General features: G+C 35.8%; 1 protein-coding gene across 1 annotated transcript in view; it reads right to left on the bottom strand.

Moving 5' to 3' along the window:
* LOC125645532 (beta-1,3-galactosyltransferase brn-like) overlaps window positions 1–15,726 on the bottom strand; it is a 40,374-nt gene extending 24,648 nt beyond the window's left edge. Inside the window, exon 1 of the transcript XR_008796267.1 lies at window positions 15,556–15,726. The gene's annotated coding sequence lies outside the window, so the exon portion shown is untranslated. The remainder of the gene's footprint in view (window positions 1–15,555) is intronic.
* Between the last annotated feature and the right edge of the window lie 7,754 nt (window positions 15,727–23,480).

Here is a 23,480-nt window from a genome sequence, read left to right on the forward strand (position 1 = left end):
TCAAGATATCTATCTAACCAAGGCAATTTAAGGGACAAATCGCATACACTGGTTCAAGTTTTCATTAAAAGATATGTGCAGAGTCTATTTTACCGAAAGTATCTTTCTTAAAATGCATGAAAACATGATTAGAAACATCTTCGCCCGCTTCGAATTCTATCGAGGCAACATCGTCAACTTCGATCAATGAATTTAGAGTTGTACGTGTACATGAGTAAGAATTCCAACAACCAATCAACTTAATGATGCCTCCCTGGCCAGGCAGTGTTTTAAATTCATAAATTCGTCGTCTAATAAGTCGGTAAAATGAAGAGTTTTAAGAGCCTACCTTTGTTTGGAAATGCCGTCTGCCATCTTGTTTTGTCCAATCCTGCACACGATCATGACAGTGATGAAGACGTTATCATTACCGGTGAAGGGTTGTAAAATTTAGGCCTATGCTCGGCGCTTACGGTCTCAGGTTGGGGAAAATTGCATTTTGTACCTCCGCAAACGAAATTTAAATGGTGTTGTAATCAGAATGTCTGTCGATTGTCTGCACACATGATTTGTCCGGACAAGTTTTGAGACTAGTGCATGGGAATTTTCCTGAAAATTTGTGCACTCTTTATTGCATCAAAATATTATTAAGTATCAAGGTCAAAGGAATTTAGTGTATCCTGTTACTAGTACCTAGGTGAAATATGAACAATGTGTAAACTAGTCTTCAGCTTTACAATATTTCGAATAAGCCCCCATATGGATGAGCCCTGCCCGCCCGGGGTGGGGTGGGGTGGGGGTAAGTCTCGTTAGGACAATTCTAACATAAAATCTTTACTTCAAAACATTTAGCAATGTTGGGTGTAATAATCCCTGTAAGTAAATATGATATTGAAATGTCATGTCCATTACTAGCTCTGCTTGTTGGTCTCAGTTCCTTCCATCAGACTTTCGTATAAGGCGCTGAATAGGAACATAAAAAAACTTACAATGAGACAAGTACAATTAGCTTATCGAAATTGTGTTTGGTTTGGAAGATCATGATTTTGTAACAGAGATACATTTCTGTAGAATTTTAATTTAAAAAAAAAAAAACCCAACCAAAACGAAATTTCCAAACGTTTAACATTAATCCACGGTATTATTGCAGTGTAGTCATACTTTTGCGACACATGGAATTGTTTTGCACTATTAACACCATTATGTGTGCAATCTTTGTCGATTAACCTTGGACCATTGTACAATATTTCATATGCAGAGCCAGGTAGGGTAACAAAACCTGATAGATCTAGAGCAATTTTGTTCAAAATCACTTCGTTGTTGATATTTTAATAGCTCAGCGGAAAGCGTTACTTTACTTGTTCTATCCCCATTGGTTCAAAAGATATACAATGTAGTCAATATTAATGTTTATAAAAGTAGGAGCAAGTCCAAGGTAAAGGTCAAAAGTCTTGGAATCAAATGAAAGGCCTGGTCATGAGGCATTTATATGTGAAATATCAAAACCGTATCCCCCTTGGTTTATAGATTGTTTTGATGTTTCCGCCACACTCAACAATTTTTCAGTTATCTGGTGGCGCCCAGTTTTCATTGGTGGAAGAGAGAACCCAGATACAATGTACCTGGGAAGAGACCACCGATCTCCGAAAGTAAACTGGGACCCCTTGGTTTAAAAGATATAAACAAGGTCAAGGTTCTTGAAAAGTAGGTAAAAGTCCAAGGTCACTAGGTCAAGATTCATGGTAAGTTTAAAGGCCTAATCATGAAAAACCTATCTCCTTTGGTTTGAAATATATCATTAAATCGAGGCAAGCTACTGACAAACAAGTTGATGGTACAGGGGTTTAAACAGTCTCAATTAAAGTCAGCATTTCGCAAATTCTATGGTCGTTATAACGATCTAGTTCGTCAATACAACCTATCATTGGGTCAAATGCTGTTTGACGTTGTTTGGCCGTTCTTGGCACACTGATTTTCACTACGGATTACTCCGTTTACCTGATCGGGATGTAGGGTTCACGGCGGGTGTGACCAGTCGACAGGGGATGCTTACTCCTCCTGGGCACCTGATCCCACGTCTGGTGTGTCCAGGGGTCCGTGTTTGCCCAACTATCTATTTTGTATTGATTTTAGGTGTTGTGAGATTGATCACTGATCGTTATCTTCGCCTTTCATCACCAAGGCGATGAAAAGTAGCTAATGATTAAAGATCAAAGTTGGTATCAAATGAAATGCCAGTTCGTGAGCCATCTATAAGCTATACCCCCTTAGTTCTAAACGTTAACGTTTTCCCTTATAGTGTGACGCCGACACCTGGGTCACGACTACCTCTCTGGACACCCGTACTGGTCAGCGACCTAAAATGCAATTCCAAGTTTTCAATGTTTTTTGCTCTCTGAAAATTTTCGGGGGAGGATATAATCGCTGTCGTGTCCGTCCGACTATCCAAGTTCATATCTCCTAAATCTTTCATCACTAATTTATCAAATTGCTTAGAAATGTTCCTAGAGACATTGACTATTGGACGAAGGTCTCTCAAGGTCATTTTGGAAAGGTCAACGCAGCTCAGTAGTGTTGTAATAAATGTACCTATGTGCACTTCGCACCATATGACGTCAGAAGAGTTCCGATAGTCTACTTTATAAATGATAGTTTGTACAGATCGAACTTCCTGAATGACAATTACTTTACATAAAGCATTTAAGCATACGAATTAAAAGCAATAGAAAACTGTAACTCTTCAGTGTTGAGAAGGTAAAAATCAAATGGTGACCATTTGCAACGGCTTCAAATTAAAATACCCAACTTTATTTACTGTAGGATTTACACTATGTAAAGGTAAACAATGCATGTTTCATTGTAATAGGGAGTTAATAGTAAGTCTGGTTGAAGCGGGAAAGAAATTCAGCTTAACCCCATATTAATCGCAACAAGTGGCCCAAATTCGGGCAAGATTTCCCGAATCACATTGTGAGTGACACTGGTACATGTATGAGATTCAGAAGAGGCATCAATCCAAATATCCAGCTCAACGAATCTCGCTGAGATGATTGAGGAATGTGGGCAACCTCGGTAATATTCGCTGAGTGATGACTGTCGATATGTTTTTAAATCATAGCATATATTTAGTTTGAATAAGCATTTGCTCCTAGCACTTTTCATTTGAAGGAGTTTTATTTCTTTTTGAATATTATCAATGAATGTTCAACTGGTAAATCACATGTACCCGAACCTTTGTTTATAAGGAAGGTCTTTAATAAAGTGTTACATGATATTCAGTTGACGTCACGAGGAAATTAACATGCGGGGAATTTATAGTAGCTCGGTCGCAGTCAACGTATGGGTAGTATTGTTTTGGTGTTTAATCGTATGAATTGTAATTATACTTTGAGGTGTAATTTCACACCAAAATTATAGTACTTAAGCAAAGTTGCAAAGGTTGCTCTGAACATTTAAGTCCTTTATTTCAACAGAAATTTATCACAAATATTTTTGTACATACATGTAAGTAACAGATATGGTTTTCAGACAGAGGTCATTTGGTCAAGGTCACTTAGAAAATATACCTTGCATATGAAAAAAAATATTTCACTTTAACAATTATTGATTCTCTCAAGGCCATTATCTCTCAGATCATATACATGATCATATACATGTACCTTGTATAGTGAAAAGTTCTTTTATCAATTGTAATCCTGCCTCTAATAAAAACGTTGGAATTTCATTGGCTGAAATCAATACGACACACAACGATGTTATGTCTCTTACTATCCTAATATTGTCAATATTATAGTACTGGTTTACTGACCACATATGTGTACTATGACTTCATTTACAGTTTAATGAAAAACTTTTTTTTTTATCCCGTTGTTGATAGTTTAAATGTTGCGGCCACTTTTTCATCGTTGTACGTTTGATAGAGTATGTCAAGAATACATACATTGCAGTCATTTATTTTTGTTGTACATGTACATTAGAAAATCATCAAGAATGAATAATGTCAATAATCCTTTAATTAATGTAAAAGTAAAATTCAGAGACAGGATAACTTACGCCGCGCCCAATATGATTTTCTTCAAGGACCCCATATATTTCCGTATTACCCCTCAAAGTGTGTACATAACTAATAATATTTGACTTCAATTTTCGAGGAAAATGTCAATTAGAAAAAGTCCCATAGGGATCCGGGTTAAAATAGGTCCTCAGTACCTCTCGCTTATCGTAAGATGCAACTAAATGGGGCTGTCGTTAGGATGAAACCACAAAAACCGAGGCCCCGTGTCACAGCAGGTTTGGCACGATAAAGCTCCATGCTCAATGGCCGTACGCGCCGAGCATAGGTCTTTTTGTAGTACTTCATCGGCAATGGTGATGTCTCCCTATGAGTGAAACATTCTCGAGAGGGACGTTAAACAACACACAATCAATTAGAAAAAAGGTATTTTGGACAATTATATTCTATAAAGAAATTGCAAAAAAATCAGACATTTTGATTTTTCAAATTTGAACCAAACCCGATGGAATTATATATAATTATATATTTAAAAAAGTGGTCATAGAGAACATTTTAATCAGAAAATTACATTCCCTTTTTGTAAAATGGTTTACAAATTACAAATCAAATGCATTTACATGTATAAAGCAAACCAATTTCATGATGAAAAGTGCATGAAATACATACTGTATGCAGCAATTTCATTATTTTATCAATGTTGAATGCTTTTATTTTCCAGGTTTGGTTCAAATCTAAAAAGTAGCATATTTTTTTTAATTTTAACATTTTATTTCAATATCTTTGTAAAATATATTTGTCTGATATATGTGTATTTTGCAAACGATACGTTTCGTGAAGAATTCAAATTTTAAAATATTAACAATTAACCGTATAATTTTCATAGATATTTCTTTATTGAACATCTGCATTATTCACCTTGGCAGGCTTTATTAGATATTTATATCACGCATCAAATCAAAGCGAAGTTCAGATTTTAAAACACTTTAATTGAATAACAACAAATAACCAATCAAAACAAAGTTCACGCATCACCAAGGGATCGTGCTTACTGGAGTGTACGTAATGGTGTGTGATTATTAGTCTTTTGTTGCGGTAACTTGAGCTCGCAGAAAGAACCACAGTTTTTATCTTTTATCTAAAGGATTAATCACGTGGATTGAGTTTTAGTCATTGTTATGTCCCCGAGATCGGGGCATATTGATTTTGTCCTGTCTGTCATTCTGTCTGGAACTTTAACCTTGCTAATGACTTGCTAGAGCTTTGATATTTCACATGAGTATTCCTTGTGACAAGACCTTTTCCTTGGCACTAAACCTTTGACCTTGACATTTGACCTACTTTTAAAAAATTGACATTGGTCATAACTTCTAAATGGTAAATATTAGAGTTTTCATATTGTACATGAACATTTCTTGTGACAAGATATTTCTACTGGTACCAAGTTATTTGTCCTTGTGACCTTGGCAATCTTCGTAATTGGCCATTATCGGGGGCATTTGTGTTTCACAAACACATCTTGTTTATGCTGTCCTCGTCCCGATGTCTTGATCCTGGTGACTACAGGAAATTGTCTGTATAACTTACACGTATGAGAATCTCCTTAGACAATTTTTAAATAAAAGAGGGAAGTAGCGAGCATAGGAGATGCCAGTTGCACAATTAAAACGAAATTTCTCCAATACAATTTCAGGTCATCCGAGTAACTCAGGAGAGCTTTAGCTGTCATTGATGGTCATCTACTTTTGAATAAGTGAAGATAACGAGCAACTCAGAATCTGCATGACCAATTTAAACCTTAACTGCCGTTCCAACCTTTTGGGTAGTGAAACTGTGAATGTTGTGGTCCCTGTCCTTTCGGAACCTATTTTTATATACACATACAAGTATATTTGTATAACCAACAGGAGATGAGGTGGCGTAGTCATGTCCACAAAACACTTCAATTTTCCTTTTATCTACATGTGTTTTACCATGACCATGCAACTGGTCGAGTGGTACTGCAAAAACAAAATTTAATGCTTGGGCATCATTCAAATAACATATGTATGTATACCATCGCATTACAATAAAACAGTGACCTTTGTTTGATGTATAGCTCTGTAGAACTAATTGTTTTCACGATTTACGATGTCAATAAACAGCATCCATCAAACTTATTAGTATAAGCCATGTTATTTCCATAATGGTCAGTGGTATTGTCATATCAGCATCTTTGCTGCAATCATTTTAAAGCTGTCATGGGGTATCTATGTTTGGAATACTTCTAGACTGAATAATCTCAGCAACAAAAAGGCCATGTAAATAATGTTCCGAACAATAATCAAGCATTAAATGAACAAACACTCGCGTAATGGCTACGGGAATTATACAATTTCCACTTGTAATCATGCATTTTACAAATAGATATATATTGTTTATAATTGTCTCTATCGTCTTGCGCTTAGTGTTCTTCATGTCATCAATTTTATACACGTGTTTAAAAACAAGTTTCATTGAGGGTATGAACTGCGATGCTACACGCTGGCATCCGCACGGAGTGTGTCAGCCATGAAAAGAATGCTGGTGTGAAGCGTTGCAGTTCATACCTTCATGTATTTTCAAAAATCAAAACTTATTTCTTATAATTGCATTCTACTTTCACTTTTGTTGGAATTCCCAACCGTTAAAATAGTCGGTTTAAGAGCTCATGTTATTTGTTTATGTTTGTAGAGTACACAGTGCCGACTTTAAATGAAATTTATATACTTACGTACCCGGTACTATATTTATCAAGATTCATACGCGAATTGTTTACTACTGTAGAGCGTTCATGAGGAAATAGCTATAACAACAATGTATAAAGATATCATTCAAAGGCAACAACATTGGAAATATAAATATTTCTGAAAAACGAGATTTTTTTTATTGGGTAAATTTAAGTCTAGAAATATCATGGAACATAATTCAGACCTAAAGATTAAAAAAAGCCTGAATTATTGTAAGCATGATAGGTTAAGGATTTGTGAGGAGATACCCTTGCGCTAACGAAGACGTTCTATCAGGGTCTGGTCGTTTTGAAAACCTTACACCCCATACAAGACTTTTACTCATGTTCTTTGTGTAGAATTGTCATCATAGCATAAAGAGAGTTCTTGATGTGACCTCCGTTTTTCAGATCAAGAATTGAACCCGGGCCTCCGAAGTGAGCCCCCTAACGACTAGACTTTTGTGCCGCTGTAAATTACTACACAGCTGTCCATTGTAATTCAGTTATACACACACATTAAAATAAAGGCATTAAACCTGTACGATGAAAGATACTATCCAGGTCAACAATAATTCACCTGGAAATCCTTTTGATTATATGACCATTATTCATGAGGGGTTGAATTAGGTGATTACAAATGCAGGTCCAGTCCACCTGCTTCACATCAATGATGCAGTGTATCTCGATTGCCAAGTAATCCCCCAGGTACGATGAGGACGAAAGGTGAATCAATTCAATACACATGTACTAAATGTATGCATGTAAAGTTTAAACTACCAAATTCCCTTAACTAACAGTCTGAAGTATCAGTGGGAATGTACATACAATGAGATTGATCAGGTATTATTTAAGCTAGATCTGTAATACGTATCGTATTCCAGAATTTATCAAATGAAAGGTGAAGATAATGAACAGACCCCTGGACACACCAGGGGTGGAATCAGGTGCCTAGGAGGAGTAAGCATTCCCTGTTAACCGGTCAAACCCGCCGTGAGCCCTATATCCTGATCAGGTAAACGGAGTTAATCGGTATGAAACACGTCATACAGCATTTGACCCAATGATAGGCTGTTTTGACGAACTTGATCGTTATAACGACCATAGAATTTGCGAAATGCTGACTTCAATCGAGATTGTTGAAACCCCTGTACCATCAACTTGTTTGCCAGTAGCTTGCCTCGATTTAAAAACTGACCATACGTAGAACAAACTCTTGCGTATCGAATCAGTTGAGAGATATAAACACCATATGCAGATGATAATGGAATATTGCTACATAGAAATGGGAAGTTGACGATGGAGAAGCTGAAATCATCCCGTTTGTCATACAGTTGAGTTGTCAGTTTGTCGTTAATGTCTACTTTCAATAAAATATCTAAGTATGAAGCAAAAGTAGACGACTCTGTGGTGTCCTTTATTTCGAGCTCACAGGGATATATCGAATCGACATATGCCTTTTATAAGACGGAATTCCTATTTGTTTTCAAAGCTACAAGGACCGGTCGCGATAGCTTAGTGGTAGAGCGTTCGTTTCGTAACCGGAGGGTCGTCAGTTCGAGCCCCGTTCGTGGCATGGCCGCGTCAAACCTAAGACGTAATGATTGCTCCTTCACGAAACACTTGGCATTTAGAAGTGAGGATCACGGGTCTTTCAGATATGATCTTAAAACGGTTGGCACGATAAAGAATCCTCACTGCTACGTGTATGGCTATGAGCACTAAGCATAGGTCTAGATATGTGGTACTTCACCTACAGCTGGTGCCGTCTCAATAGGAGTAGAAAGTTATCGACGAGACGTAAAATAATCAACCAATCAAAGCTATAAGTGGAATGACAAGTTCACCAACATCAGTTACATTGTACATTTCTTACCCAAATTTTGTCAAACTTTCAGGAAATTTGCATTGAATTTTCATGATACCTTAGTGCGTAATGGTTTTCAAGATTAAACCTAAAAAGGTTATGGTCATTAGAAGGAACTATTTCGAATAGGTTTTCACGATGGGATGGAAAAGATCAAGGTCAATTGAAGGATTAGTGTGTGTAGATTGTAATTTGATTTCAAATTCACTGTAAGGACGATACGGGTTATGAAAGTTAAAGGTGAAGATAATTGGAATTGAAATTTCTAATTTTCTTGTGTTTCTAGATCTGATTTCTAAAGCACTTACAGGAATTCTATAATGCAATATGCTATAGTGCGAGGGGATACCTCGCGTCATGGAGCCCTTCTTAAATTAAATTATTTTTACAGGAAAAATATATAATCATCAAAAGAAAGAGTATTGTGAATAAGCCACCAAATTTAAGTTTCTGCTTAAGTGAATGTGGATTGATGTCTTCCTCAGTTTCCAAACATCTGTCATTATCAGTATGTTACATTTATGAAATAAATACATGTATCATTTTTTGGAAATCCACGAGGATTTAAACTGTGACGCTTCACACCAGCATAATTCGCTAGGACACAATAAGGTACAACGTTTTGAATGTAAGGCATAAGTTTTGTCTTATAAGAATGCATAAAAATAAACCACCAGGTCATTTAATAAAGCAGCGCAATTTTTGCCCATAGGAATTTCAGCAGATTGTTGGAAAACCTTATCTCAAAGATATAGATGTATGACATCGATTTTAGGAGAGGTGTACATGGGCATTGAGCCCTCTGCCTAATCCTACACATGCATGATTTCTTCAAATGGATAATTTCTGTTATAAATATAGAGGTATCATAAACCAGGGTTTGACATTTACTTTTTTCAGCACTAGACCAGTCGGGCTACTTCAAATGATTTTTACTAGACCTGACTTTATATCCACTAGCCCTGACCAACTTTCCAGAAAAAACCCTGATAGTTTTTCCATATCTAAATACTTCATATAAATGACAAACGTTTACGACGTAATTTATTAACTTGATAAACACTTTATTATAGTCTATTAAAATAAACTGTTTAAAATTAACATCGAGTAGATGTCGTAAAACATCATTACCGACCGCGACTTATCTATTAGAACTAAAAATAGAGATTATTCCACCACACGGTTCAAGATTGGTAGTTTCTTGTTTATTATTTAACACGACCAGTCGGACTAGTAAATCGACATTTTACCCGACCGGACCTATCATTTAGTAGACTCGGTCGGTCGGACGTGCCTTAGTGTCAAACCCTGCATAAATTGAGGACATAAATTATTTCAATAAGTAACAAGTTTTAGAAATTATAGTGCAAATTATTGCTTGATTTCTGATTGTGTTTGGTTGTTTTGATGTGTTCCCGCCACACTCAACAATGTTTCAGTTATCTGGCGGCGCCCAGTTTTTATTGGTGGAAGAGAGAACCCAGTTACAATGTACCTGGGAAGAGAGCACCGACCATCCGAAAGTAAACTGGGAAACTTTTTTTTAATACATGTATATAGAGGGGGGGGGGGGACTTACAATTGTATTGAAATTGTATTAGAGCAGTTGTGGACAGGTCAATGCTATCAAAACTCAGGTATACTGGGCTTCCTCAAGATCTAAAGAATGCCTGTAGGTACTGGCTGTTGTTGTTATCAAAACACCTCTCTGGGGTAGCTCCAGACCGCATTGTTAAATGTTTGATGGACAGGCAGTTTACAATTTGGGGGGTGTTAACTTAAAATTGGGTCTTTATATGAAATTAGACCCAAATTTATCTACACGGAGTTATGTCCGTAAATGAGTGAACGATTGTTAAATGAACAAGTAGTTACCATTTGAATAGTAGTAAACTCAATTTAATAAATATTACAATAGAAGAGACATTTAAAGCTCACATACCCTCCTCCCCATTGTTAGTGTCTTTTACAAATCTTCGAGACGTAATTAGAATACATATATACCTATACTCTTCCAAACAAACAAAAAACCCATTAATTGCTGGTGTCCCTCAAGGGTCCATATTAAGATATTTTGTAGATTATTTGCAGCTGACAATTCTTTACAACACACTTGTAGTAATTTTCAAACTCTAGAAAAGAATTTAAATAATAACCTACTATAAAATTAGGAATTTCGTCCCATACACATTTAGGAGTTATTTTATCTCAAGATCTAAGTTGGTCCTATTATACTGATAGAATTCAAATCAAATCAGCAGAAAATGCCAATTCATGAATTATTGTCTTCCTGTCAGTAATCACTGTTCGTAATTTCCTATGTGTATTGACCTCGGAGGTCACCAGTTTGGAAAAATGCAGAAGAGGTACTGCGTAAGTGGCAGAAATGCCATTATTATAGAAAATTCATTCTTAAGATTTCATTTGAAATGGGACATTAGCGTAATTATTACTTTCTTACACTGATAATTATTATAATTATTCACGACACGAAAAGTGTAGTTCCTTACGTTAGTTTCCATCTTTGTATGACCTTGGTCAGCAACCTGATTATGTTCGGAGACGATTGCGTCAGAGGCTATGGCGGTTTATACAACACGGCCAATTCAGGTATGTTACCAAGCAATATTCCCTTATTTTGCTGAATTTTTAATCAGATCTTGGAGATTATAGTAGTTATACCAATAGGTGCATACTTGGGTAGTTGAAAAATACCGTCAGTTACAATTTGTATTGTTTTAAAAAGTCGCGGAGGGCGCGTGTTGGCCCTGGGTAAAAGTTATAAACGGTGTAATTACGTTTTTGCGTTGCAACGGTTTTTCATTAAAGAGAGCAAAACTGGATAGGATTTAATTGTGACGTAACAAAACCACCCGATATCGTTTTCTAGTGTCATTAGTATTGGTTATTTAACGCGTAAAGGAGATATCAAGAAACCACAGCAGGAAATGTGTCTCTAAAAACGTCCCCAAAAGCGGCGCTAGCGAACAGCATGCATTATAAAATCCGTGTTGACCTGAACAAAACGCCGACAGAGACAAAAATAATAAACGGAATCCGAATATACCAAGATCGTTGAATAAAAGGTTTTCCATTGGCGTGTTCGATTTGGTAAATGCTGGAAGAAGTGAACGACCACTATTTTGTGATGAAATACGAAATTTACGACGTTATTATAAAAGACAGACGTTTAACAGTGAGAGGGGTCGCCTCTGTTTGTGATATTAACATGTCCTTGATTTTCAATATCCTTACCGAGAACAGTAAATGGCATTCTAGTTTATTTGATTCATAGCTATAAATGTGCACAATGTAGAGGTAACTAAGGCCGCAAATAATCACAACTTTGTCGTCGGGCTTGGCCTTGCGGCTTAAATATACAAAGTATTTATGCTAATAATACACATTAAGCATTGTGCATTGTTCTAGTTTTTGTTTATTTACATTATCATGGCCTATATTATTATTTCACACAATTGATAGAGTCGTTATTAGCATGTGTCCACAAACTTTTTGGACGGCCCTCATATTCCGCTGCAATATCATCGACAGTCCTTTGTGTACTTATAGAATAGTAGAGGACGACTATCATTATTTCGGACTATCCTTGTATTAAATATAATTATGTCAGACATGGGTAATTTAACAAGATATTTAGCATTGATAAACTTCATACTATGAACATTGATGTTCTACTGTAAGGCGATGCTTCTCTCAGGAAAGGGGAACATTAATATATCTTCTTTATTCACATATTTAATAAAGAAAGTGGTCGATTTATTCTAGATGGATCTGCCGTGGATATTTAAAGTTTTGCTACATGTCATGTCTAATATTGAATATTTTTTGTATACTCATTCAAATTTGAAATACATTGTATTTATGTTATTGCCAAGTTTTTAGGAGAAGGCGGAATCCGACCCTTTCATAATTGTATTACAAGAAAAGACGTCAAACCAAATCAAAATGTGTCTAAATTTAAAAGGTCGAACAAATTGCCATGTCTTTGTAAACCATAGGGAGGAGTTTTTCTTGTCCACAAGTTCAGGCTTGAAGCCCGAGTAAAATAGGTCAGAAAATCAAAGTGAACTTCAATCCTTGACAAGTTAACAAAAACGAGAGATATATGTCTCTGATATTGATATTAAAAATATGTTGTTGTTTTGTTTGGCATTAACAAATTTCTTTTTCTAGTTTTTGTTAAGGGTTTTCAATTTCCCCCTTCTTTGCTTTTCTTTTGTGTTTCCTTTAAATCTAAATGTCACACAACTTCAGCCTTTGAAGGCAAGTTTTCACTATACACACCGGAAGTGGAAGTCATATATGCTACTGAAATGTCCGTAAATAAACGGTAGGGGAAGTTATCTGTTTCAATTCTTTTTTCATTGATGTGGAATAATGATGAAAATTTGATTGATTGACATGACTTACGGGACGGGTCTTTATATAAATTACTATACAACTAACTGCTACCTGAGCTTGGTAAATTTTTCTCGGGTACCAAAAAGACCAAAATCAAGTGGCGAGAGATATGTTTAATATAAATCGTATATATTGTACTTGGAGAGGAAAACATGTAGTACTTTTTAATAACATTTGCTCCTTTGCTAAACGCTCAGCACTTGGATGTGAGAATCATGGGTCTTTTGGATATGATTTTAGGTCCCGTGTCGCGGCAGGCGTTGGTACGCTAAAGAACTCACACTGCTACGGCCCTGAGCACTTAGCATAGGTCTGATTTTCTGGTACTTCGCCTACAGCTGGTGACGTCTCAATGTGAGTGAAAAATTATCGACGAGACGTAAACAAAAAACAAAAAAACAAAAAACTAAACAAACAAAACATTTACTATGGTGTTGTTGTGCAGCAACCAAATATATTTTATACTAAAAAAATATTTTAAAGTAACGCTAAAAGATATTTCTTTTTTAAAAAAAATGTTGCAATATTTATTCTCTTTGATGGAACACATTAGCAGAACATAATATTATTGAAGATAGATGGAAATATAAAGTAAGAATTTTGCACATGATGACCTTTCTCTTAATTCTCTTCATTATGTTCATACATGTATCATATTTTGTTAAAAACCCTTTTAAAATGATTAAGATCTGTCTAAAGATTATATTTTAAAAATAATGTGACATTTTCTAATCATCACGCTATGTAATTATGTTTAAATTGTGTCAAATGGATGCAAAAAGACAAATTATGGTCAAATTATACTATAAGTTTTGTTACTAAGCAACCGAAAAAGACTTATTTGTCAATAAAATTGTTGAATTTGATTGTTATTTTGTTAAAAGACATCAATCAGCTCATTCGTGTAGAATTTCCTAATGTTGTCTCTAAACTAGTGAGAGGGATAGCATTACATATATCTTAGAGGAGAAAAAAGACTGAAAAAAGTTGAACTTACATGACTTTTGAACCCCGTATTGAGGTCATGGGATACCGTGACAATTATTTTTTTTTTAATTATTCTGTTAAATTCCCAATAAAATAAAATGTCACTTGCCCACTACAAATCAGGGCACATAGATTTGTTTAAAAACCCATTTAAGAATATTGTAATTTAGTCTTTTTTAAAAAGCCTCTAAAATGTGCAGGTAGAGAAAGGATTAAGATATAACAATACTCCCTTATGTAGATATACAATGTAAACTGTAGTGGGTTTTTTTTATACATGTAGCAGAGAAAATGTCCTTATTTCTTGAGCATACGGGTTAACATGTAACAGTAACAGGATACAATGCAAATTTACACACATCCTGAATACTGGAGAAGTCTGTGTAGTGACCAGCAGGTAAGTATTCAGAGCGTGAATAAGAAGTTCCAACTTAAAACCCTAAATAAACAAATACCCGTGGTTTTTTCCACGGGAAAGATTCGGGTCTCTTTGCATTTTTAAACTTTATCGGGAAAAGTCTCATTTGCTGCGATTTCCATCTTCTGTTTATGGCCGGTGGATACCGAGAAATACTATACCATGGCATTTTTCAAGAATTTGAATTAATACAAGAATATCAATTTTATAAAAAAAATTTGAAGGGTTTCAACTTTGTCATGTCATGGCATTGAATTTCAAATATGGGTAATGATTAATGATAGAAGACTGGGAATGTACACGTATTACAGATATGGTAAATACATTCTTTTATTTAGACAGTAGAGCACTATTAGTATCAAATAACTAGTTTTAAAAAACTCAGAAAATAGAAAAATGTGTGCGAGAGAGAGTATTCAAGAGTTTCCTCAATTTTTTAGCATCCTTATGTTTTAAAATAAGCGAGTTAAACTTCCTTAAGGATGCATGCGGAAAAGGATTATTTTCCCATTTTTAGATATACATGTACATATGTATTTACCGTATGTCATTGCATTCTTATGACACGATATCGGATGGTCACCATGGTGAACTCAATTCACTTTATAGCAGCTGCTTTCTGCAGTGTCATAAATGTGTTTCATGGAAGGTATCGCTGTTATAAAATATATAATTTATTAAATGACAGGCAAACAGGGAGGTCAAGAATCTGACTAGTATCAATAAAACGACAATCAGGCGGCGACATGAAAGGGCTAAACATATGAACATCTAGAGTGGACCCGATTTCATGATTATCTCACGAGTGAAAAGTACTGTTATGTTTGTTACATTAACAAAACCTAAACTTAGTTAAGTTCGGATTTTTCACAAGAACCTCTTAGCAACCTTTACACTTGGTGTTGTTCGTGTGCGGTGAATTGACCGAAATGACCAATGCAAAAATGTTGTTGAACTTGATCTCTTTAGACAGACCTGTTTATATTTCTCAATGAAGACACAATCCTTTTAAAATAACTATAGAAAATGAACATTTAACACGAGGAACGAGTTGAATTTCAAAATATCAATAACACAAGGTGTCTGTATTACTTTAATTTTGTGTTGTTAAAAGTTGTACTTACCTTTTGTCTTCCAAGCATTGACCAGAATGAATCAGTATTTAGTAGCACACAAATATAATCACAAAAAATATCCCAGATTTCATCGGTACAGATCACAAATACACACTTCAGTGCGTGTTCCTTTTCAACATTTAAGTATTACCTCCATGAAAAACCAACACCGTGACGGAACCTCTGACCTCGAAAAGCAATGGAAATAAATCCATAACTGTACAGAAGTAAGCATTTAAATTCTCTATAGAATAAAGCATAATTGCAGACAGCGCATGATCACGAAAATAAGGCAAGACGATCATCGGTACCTAAAGGATTTTACAGATTAAACTTTCAACTGTGATCATATGTACTTTAATAAAATGTGCAACTCTAATAAAGGAATAGTTTGTCCCGAGAAGAATGGTCTGCCATGTTTTGTGCATTGTACTATCGTTTTATTCAAATTCGATTTACCTAGCAAATTTACTGATTAGTTTTTTTTTCTCAATAATTAATCGAAATGTCGTATGTATAGGCATTTTTACCATGGATCGGATCTGCAACCTTATTTAACAAAACCGATTCCAGTTCAATAAATGCAATGTATAAGTAAATGTAGATTGTCCTCTCACAAGCTGGAAATCGAAAGAGGGAAATATTTTGATATACCTGAGTGTAACAGAACGTGTAAATTATGTACAAACAGAGATATTGAAGACGAATATCACTTTATATTTATTTGTCCTTAATATTGATAAATATTATGAAAACCCTTCAATGTATAAATTATTACAACTGTACTCCAATACAAATGTTATGTGTAATTTTGGGAAATCAGAGGCCACAATATAACGAAGTTTATCCTCCACATATCAACAAACATGTCCTTTATATTTGAGACACTTGCTCTATTTTGTGCTTTAAAATTGTTATTATAACTTCACTTATGCTGTTATTGTTATATATGTTACATGTATTTGCAACCTATAAGCAGTACTGCTTTTGGAAATAAACAATACAATACTGTTATCATCTGTATTCTGATGTTCTATCTTCAGTTGAATTTATGTTGTTTTGTTAGGTCACTTGAGTGAACTCAGGTGATCTACGTGTATTGCATTCAATTGGTCGTCGTGCGTTAACAATTTAACATTTTTAACTTCTTGATAACTACTTCTCCAATTCTTTTCAAATTTGGATTCAATCATCTTCAGGACAAGGGAGCCATAACTTGTAAATTTCAGGACTCCTGCATCCCTGGGGCCTTAAGGGTGGGACAGAAACTGCCAAAATTGACCAATTTTCTCTACAACTGCACTGTAAGAAAAACTAAATGCATAGTGGTGTAGAGCTGAAAGGCCTCTATCAAAATTGAAAATTTCATGATCCCTGGGGTAAAGGTTCTGACCCCAGGGTGGGGCCAAACTTGGTATATAGCGTTTAGGTGTAAAACACTTAACCGTCTTCTTTAATGCTATCGGTACTAAATTGAAACTAAATGGATATTTTGAAAGAACAGATAGTCCTTTACCAAAATTTTAAATTTGATGATCCAAGGGGTAGATGTTTGTTATCAAGGTCTGGTGAGACCAAAATGGTCAGTTATAAAATGTGTGAATAATAGAACAATTTAAACTTCTCAATAGTACCACTCCAATTCCTTTCAAAGGTATGAAGCATCGTTGGGACAAGGGGGACAATGGTACATTGAAAATTTCAGGAATCCTGGGCCCTTGTGGACAGGGCAAAAACTGCTAAAAATTGACAAATTTTCAATATCTTCTCTACAATTGCAAATGTGTATTTAAAAAAACACACACACAACTAAACGCATGGTGATGTAGAGTAAGAAGGCCTCTACCAAAATTGTATATTTTATTTTGTATATTTTATTATCCCTCGGGGTAGAGGTTATGACCCCCATGGTGGGACCAAAACTGATTACTAAATATACGAGGGCTGTTCGATATGTAATGTGTATTGTACCACAGCGCGATAACGCTTTGCACGATTTCGTGGATGATGGTACTCTTGAATAGCTCTATTCAATGCCTTTCCAACGGCACGGTATAAACACGAGCCTTCATCTCCACATAGTTCTAAACTTATAGTCATGTCAATAGAGCCAGTCGTTGACCACTGTTGTAAAAATGGTTGGGAAACGGGTTGAGAATATTGAAGAAATTAGAGCTTATATAAAAGTTCGCACAAAACTCGGTCATTCGGTAATGCAGATGTTTACTGAATTGGGGGAAGTTTATGGGTCTGATAAGGTATTTTAAGAGACAGTTCGGAGGTGGAGAAAGAAATTTCTGACTGGCACAGAGTCCGTCAAAGACGCAGCAAAATCTGATCGACCTGTGACTGTAACTGGCAAGGCAAATGTCTCAAAAGTCAGGTGAACAATTGAAAATGATGGCAGATACACGATTCGTGATATTGCCATAGCTGTTGGCATATCGCTATCGCGGGTGCATTTCATTTTGAAGCGTATTTTGAAATTACGAAAGATTTCTGCCAGATGGATACCGCATACCCGGTATATTGACAGAAGACCAAAAACGGGTACGAGTACAAACCGCTAAGCAATTGCTCAAAATGTTTCGAAAATTCAGTCAAAGACAATTTGCAAACATTGATACTGGTGACGGAACATGGGTTCACTATTTCGAACCAGTAAGAAAAATTGGAAACAAAATATGGCTAACTAAACACAGTAGAAGTTATGTAGTTGCCAAAAGAACCATAAGCACAAAGAAGGTTCTTTATTGCATATTCTTCTCGTGTGGTGATATAGCTGTACAAATTCTGGTGCCGAAGAGCATAAGTGTTACAGGTCGGTATTACCTAGATGTTATTATGAAAAGGCTAAAACAATATTATCATAAACGACGCCCTGTGTCAGGATTCAGGCATGTCATCTACTTCATGATAATGCTCCATCACATACATCTGAGCTTATGAAGCAATTTTTGAAGCCGGAGAAGGTTACCGTCTTGCCACACCCACTATACTCTTCAGATCTAGCCCCATGTGACCTTTTCCTTTTTCCAAAACTTAAAAAGGTCTTATCTGGTCGTCTTTACAGGTCCCGGCAACCCCTTGGCTCAGCCATCAGTCAGTGTACCAGAGGTCTACCTAAATCAGCGTACCGTGATGCATTTCAGAAATGGATTCAGAGATTGAAATTATGTATTTCAAACCGCGGGGAATACTTTGAAAGGATGTAATTTTCATTTCATTATTTGAATGGATTGCTTTAAATGGTACCTTCTTTAATGCTATTGATACTAAATTGAAACTAAATAGATATTTAGAAGGAGTAGGTTGACCTTTACCAAAATTGTAAATTTCATGATCTCAGGAGGTAACGGTTTTGGTTCCAGAGTGGGGCCAAAATTATTATTATAGTGGTGATTATTGTCTTTATCATTTGAAAGACTTCTTTATGTTTGCTGTTACGGTATAAAACTAATTAAATACTTAGGAAAAGCAGGAAAGGATCTACCAAAATTATGAATTTTGTAACCTTAGGGGTTTGGCTCTAGGACAGGTCCAATTTAGTCAGATCGTGTTAATGTTACATATATAAAGCCTTTCAATAGTATAGGCAATTTTTGAAGGCATTAAACACATCTTGTTTTACTGATGCTAAATATTAACAGGATTTCATAGCCCTAGGCACTAGCGATATTTTTAACTAATAATCAGGTGACCGATAAGACCTCTGGGCCTCTTGTTTTATCATCCTCCAGAGTGTCTAAACCTTCCATCGGAAGGGTAGAAAACTAGTGATCGGTTTTGGGTTTAACGGGTCACAGTTCTTTAGTTGAGCTTTTAGTAAGCTGTTTGCAATGTGTTTAGATATTGTAAACTACTTTGCAGTGCTTCCAAAAGTACTAATTTGTATATATTTGCTCATAGTTGTTGCAACAGAATGAAAGGCGAGGATAACGAACAGTGATCAAACAACTCCTATAAGCAATACAAAATAAAGAGTCGGGCAAACACGGACCCCTGGATATACCAGATGTGGGATCAGGTGCCTAGAAGGAGTAAGCATCTCCTGTCGACCGGTCACACCCGCCGTGAGCCCTATATCTTGATCAGATAAACGGAGATATCCGTAGTCAAAATCATTGTGCCAAGAACGGCCTAACAATCGGCATGAAACACGTCAGACAGCATTTGGCCCAATGATAGGTTGTATTGGCAAACTAGATTGTTATAACAGCCATAGAATTTGCGACATACTGATTTTAAACGAGACTGTTGGAACCCCTGCACCATCAACTTGTTTGTCAGTAACCTGCTTTGGTTGAAATGAAATAACCACTTACAATGACACCCACTGTCCACTTTATTAAATAAATGGAGTGTATATACCTTTGAAGTTCTCTTAGTACATCTGCAATGGAATACGTCTTAGCCCTCCTACCTTTATTTTTCTCATGCAGTCAGATTTCATCATAACCCCTGATTTATACATCACCATATGCATGGTTCTACTGGGTGTCTTACGCACTGTTTTAGCTTTTTAAGCCATGTCAATCAATGATGATATTCTGAAGTCAATGATAATATTGTGCTGTGAGTCTGTGACCGTGTATGATAATATAGAGCTGTGACAGTCTAAGATTACATTGAGCTGTTATTCTGTGACATTCAATTATAAAATTAAGCTGTTATTCTGTGACATTCAATTATAAAATTAAGCTGTTATTCTGTGACATTCAATTATAAAATTAAGCTGTTATTCTGTGACCTTCAATTATAAAATTGAGCTGTTATTTTGTGACATTCTATGATAATATTGAGCTGTTATTTTGTGAGAGTCTATGATAATATTGGGCTGTTATTCTGTGACAATCTATGATAATATTGAGCTGACAATTTATTATAATATTGAACAGTGAATGATAATGTTGAGCTGTAATTCGGTGATTGTTAAATGATAATATTGAGTTGTAAGCCTGTGACAGTCGATGAAAATATTAAGCTTTAAGTAAGAATTACAGTCGGTTATCAGTCGGTTGGTAGGTTTATTCATGTTTTCTGAGTTCATCTTGTTCGTTTGTGTATGTGGTAGGTTATTTTTAGGTCTGAATCCGGACTTTATACCTATATTTAGTCTTCAGAAACACTAGTCACATACAGGGGCGTAGCCAAGGTACTTTTGATGTGGACGCCCGAGTAGGCAGGGTGTTTGGGGGCCTCCTTAAAGCCCCCAATGGCTCCAGGGCTAAGCCCTGTTGAGGGCCAAGCGGGCGAATCCCCCGGAAGCTGGTAAATTTTGGACGATTTCGATGTGTATATTAGACCCTCCTGAACGTATTCTTCGTATACTTTATAAAATTTGTTACGCAGCTATATTCGAGGTTTGTTCTGTTTTTGTACGAAATACGGACAAACACTTGTAAAATCTCAAAAATGAGAACGGATCTGTCCAATATCGTTGTGTGACGAACCCACTACAAACAGTTTTAGACTATTCCGGAGAGGACAAATATAATTGTCATAAATATTGCCCTTTACTACCTTTTGGTATTTCTAATGCCCCCCCCCCCCCTCTCTCTCTCTCTCTTTCCTTTTTTTTGTTTGTTTTTTGTTTGTTTTTGTTGCAAAAATTATGTGGACGTTTGTGCGTACAAACGTACGCCTGGCTAAGCGCCTAACATACTTTTGGACACAGGGGCTAAGCCCGTTTTGGGCCCGAACCCTGTGATACCATAAATATAGAAAGGGGTCTAACTCTGACCCAGATAAAAAAAACTAACCACTCGCTTCAAATGCCTAAAAAAAATCTTAAATTAGGTACGCTATGCGTAATTTGCCGATCTCCTTGCATAGATTAATGTTTTAACTACTTGCATGCCAAATTTCAAGTCACAGGTTCTTAAAATAATAAAGATATACGTCATCGTTCTCTCGATTTCACTTGTTTATTTTTACTAGGACATTTACCGGTCCAGGTCACGGAGTCGTTTCTCGCCTATGACAGCAGCGAAATTCAGACTAGTGCGGAAGATTTCGGACCTGTCAATTAAGATTTCACATCAATTATACGCTACTTACTTCCTCATATTTTAATAATGTTCTTCATGTAGACAATACACGACTTATTTTTCCTCAGCAGCATCAACTGTTGACAACATCTGCCATTTTAATGAAAGCACTAAATATCCGATAGACTTAAAATCTCAAATACCTTAAAATTGATCAAAACATTATTCTTGTGATATTGCACCTAGAGAAGGAAATTGAACATTATTTTTTGGCTTTCTTAATTTTTGGTTTTTGTTTATTTTATTCCATTTAGATTATTTTTACCCATTTCCCCCTTCTTTAAAGTTTTAGATATTTCGGGTCTTTAGTGCGTTTCTCAAAATGGCAGTTAGAGTCAGGAGTTGATGTGTTGTAAAATAAGCGACCCAGATACAGCGAACATAGAGAGCTTTATTAAGGTATGAGGAAGGAAGTAGCGTATAATTAATGTGAAATTTTAATTGACAGGTCCGAAATCTTCCACACTAGTCTGAATTTCGCTGCTGTCATAGGCGAGAAACGACTCCGTGACCTGGACCGGTAAATGTCCTAGTAAAAATAAACTAGTGAAATCGAGAGAACGATGACGTATATCTTTATTATTTTTAAGAACCTGTGACTTGAAATTTGGCATGCAAGTAGTTAAAACATTAATCTATGCAAGGAGATCGGCAAATTACGCATAGCGTACCTAATTTAAGATTTTTTTAGGCATTTGAAGCGAGTGGTTAGTTTTTTTTATCTGGGTCAGAGTTAGACCCCTTTCTATATTTATGGTATCACAGGGTTCGGGCCCAAAACGGGCTTAGCCCCTGTGCTTTTGGATATAAAATAATGTTGAAATTCTTTACACAAATTTCAAACATTGTAGTAGCTGAAGTTTCTGTGCTTGCTAGTTTTAATTTTCTATATGCCTGGATGTTGGATTTGAAATATCCGTAAAATACATTTTGTTTTCCTAAAAATTACCGCGATTGGTTTTTCTCGTGCGTTAGTGACTATTATTTTCACTTCAATATGTACAACGGAATGCGCGTCTTCATTTGTAATCTTCATTCCTTTGATTACATCCAAGATTGTTATTTGTCGTCATCATCTTGAAGAGTCCCGTGGGGATCTGGGTTAGAATAGGTCCTCAGTACCCCTTGCTTGTCGTAGAAGGTGACTAAATGGAGCGGTCCCTTGGATGAGACAGCAAAAACCGAGGTCACAGCAGGTGTGGCATGATAAAGATCCCTCCCTTCTCAAAGGCCATAAGCACCGGCGGTGGTGACGTCTCCATACGAGTGAAATATGCTCGAGAGGGACGTTAAACAATATTCAGCCAATCAATAATCAACGTTTTGGAAAACTTCGTAGAAACTCTCAGCCCCACCCCGTATTTCATTTTTACAAATCTCTGTCTTAATATGTCTTTGGTATGATTTCAAATGTCCTGAAATTCAAGACCTATGATAGACTGTCGGCAGCATCTACACCTATAGTTCTAGAACGATTATCAACCACTTGTATCGTTTTCACATACCCTCGGTGTTTCTGGAAAGTATTGAGTTCGCACTTAAGGTATTCATTGTTAGATAATTATAAATGTGAAATACATAAAAAGATGACTGGTAAATGATAAGAAGCCGACATCTTTTTTATACACTTCAGTTTTTTTGGAAGAGTTATCTGCCTTTAGTACAAAATTTTCTTAAAATATGTATGGTAAATGAGTAATTTTATTTGATATTTTCATAAAGAGAAAGGTTATAGAACTTTTCACCAAGAGATCTGTACGAAAATATAATTTTCCTTTAAAACATTTTAACAAAGTATGCTCTTCCCAAAGGCCTCAATGTAAAATTCTAAGTGTAATAAATCAAACAGTAATATAAAAAAAAGTGATAAATTCCTGTGGTAGG

Source organism: Ostrea edulis, chromosome 6 (assembly GCF_947568905.1).
Source record: "Ostrea edulis chromosome 6, xbOstEdul1.1, whole genome shotgun sequence".
NCBI lineage: Eukaryota > Metazoa > Mollusca > Bivalvia > Ostreida > Ostreidae > Ostrea > Ostrea edulis.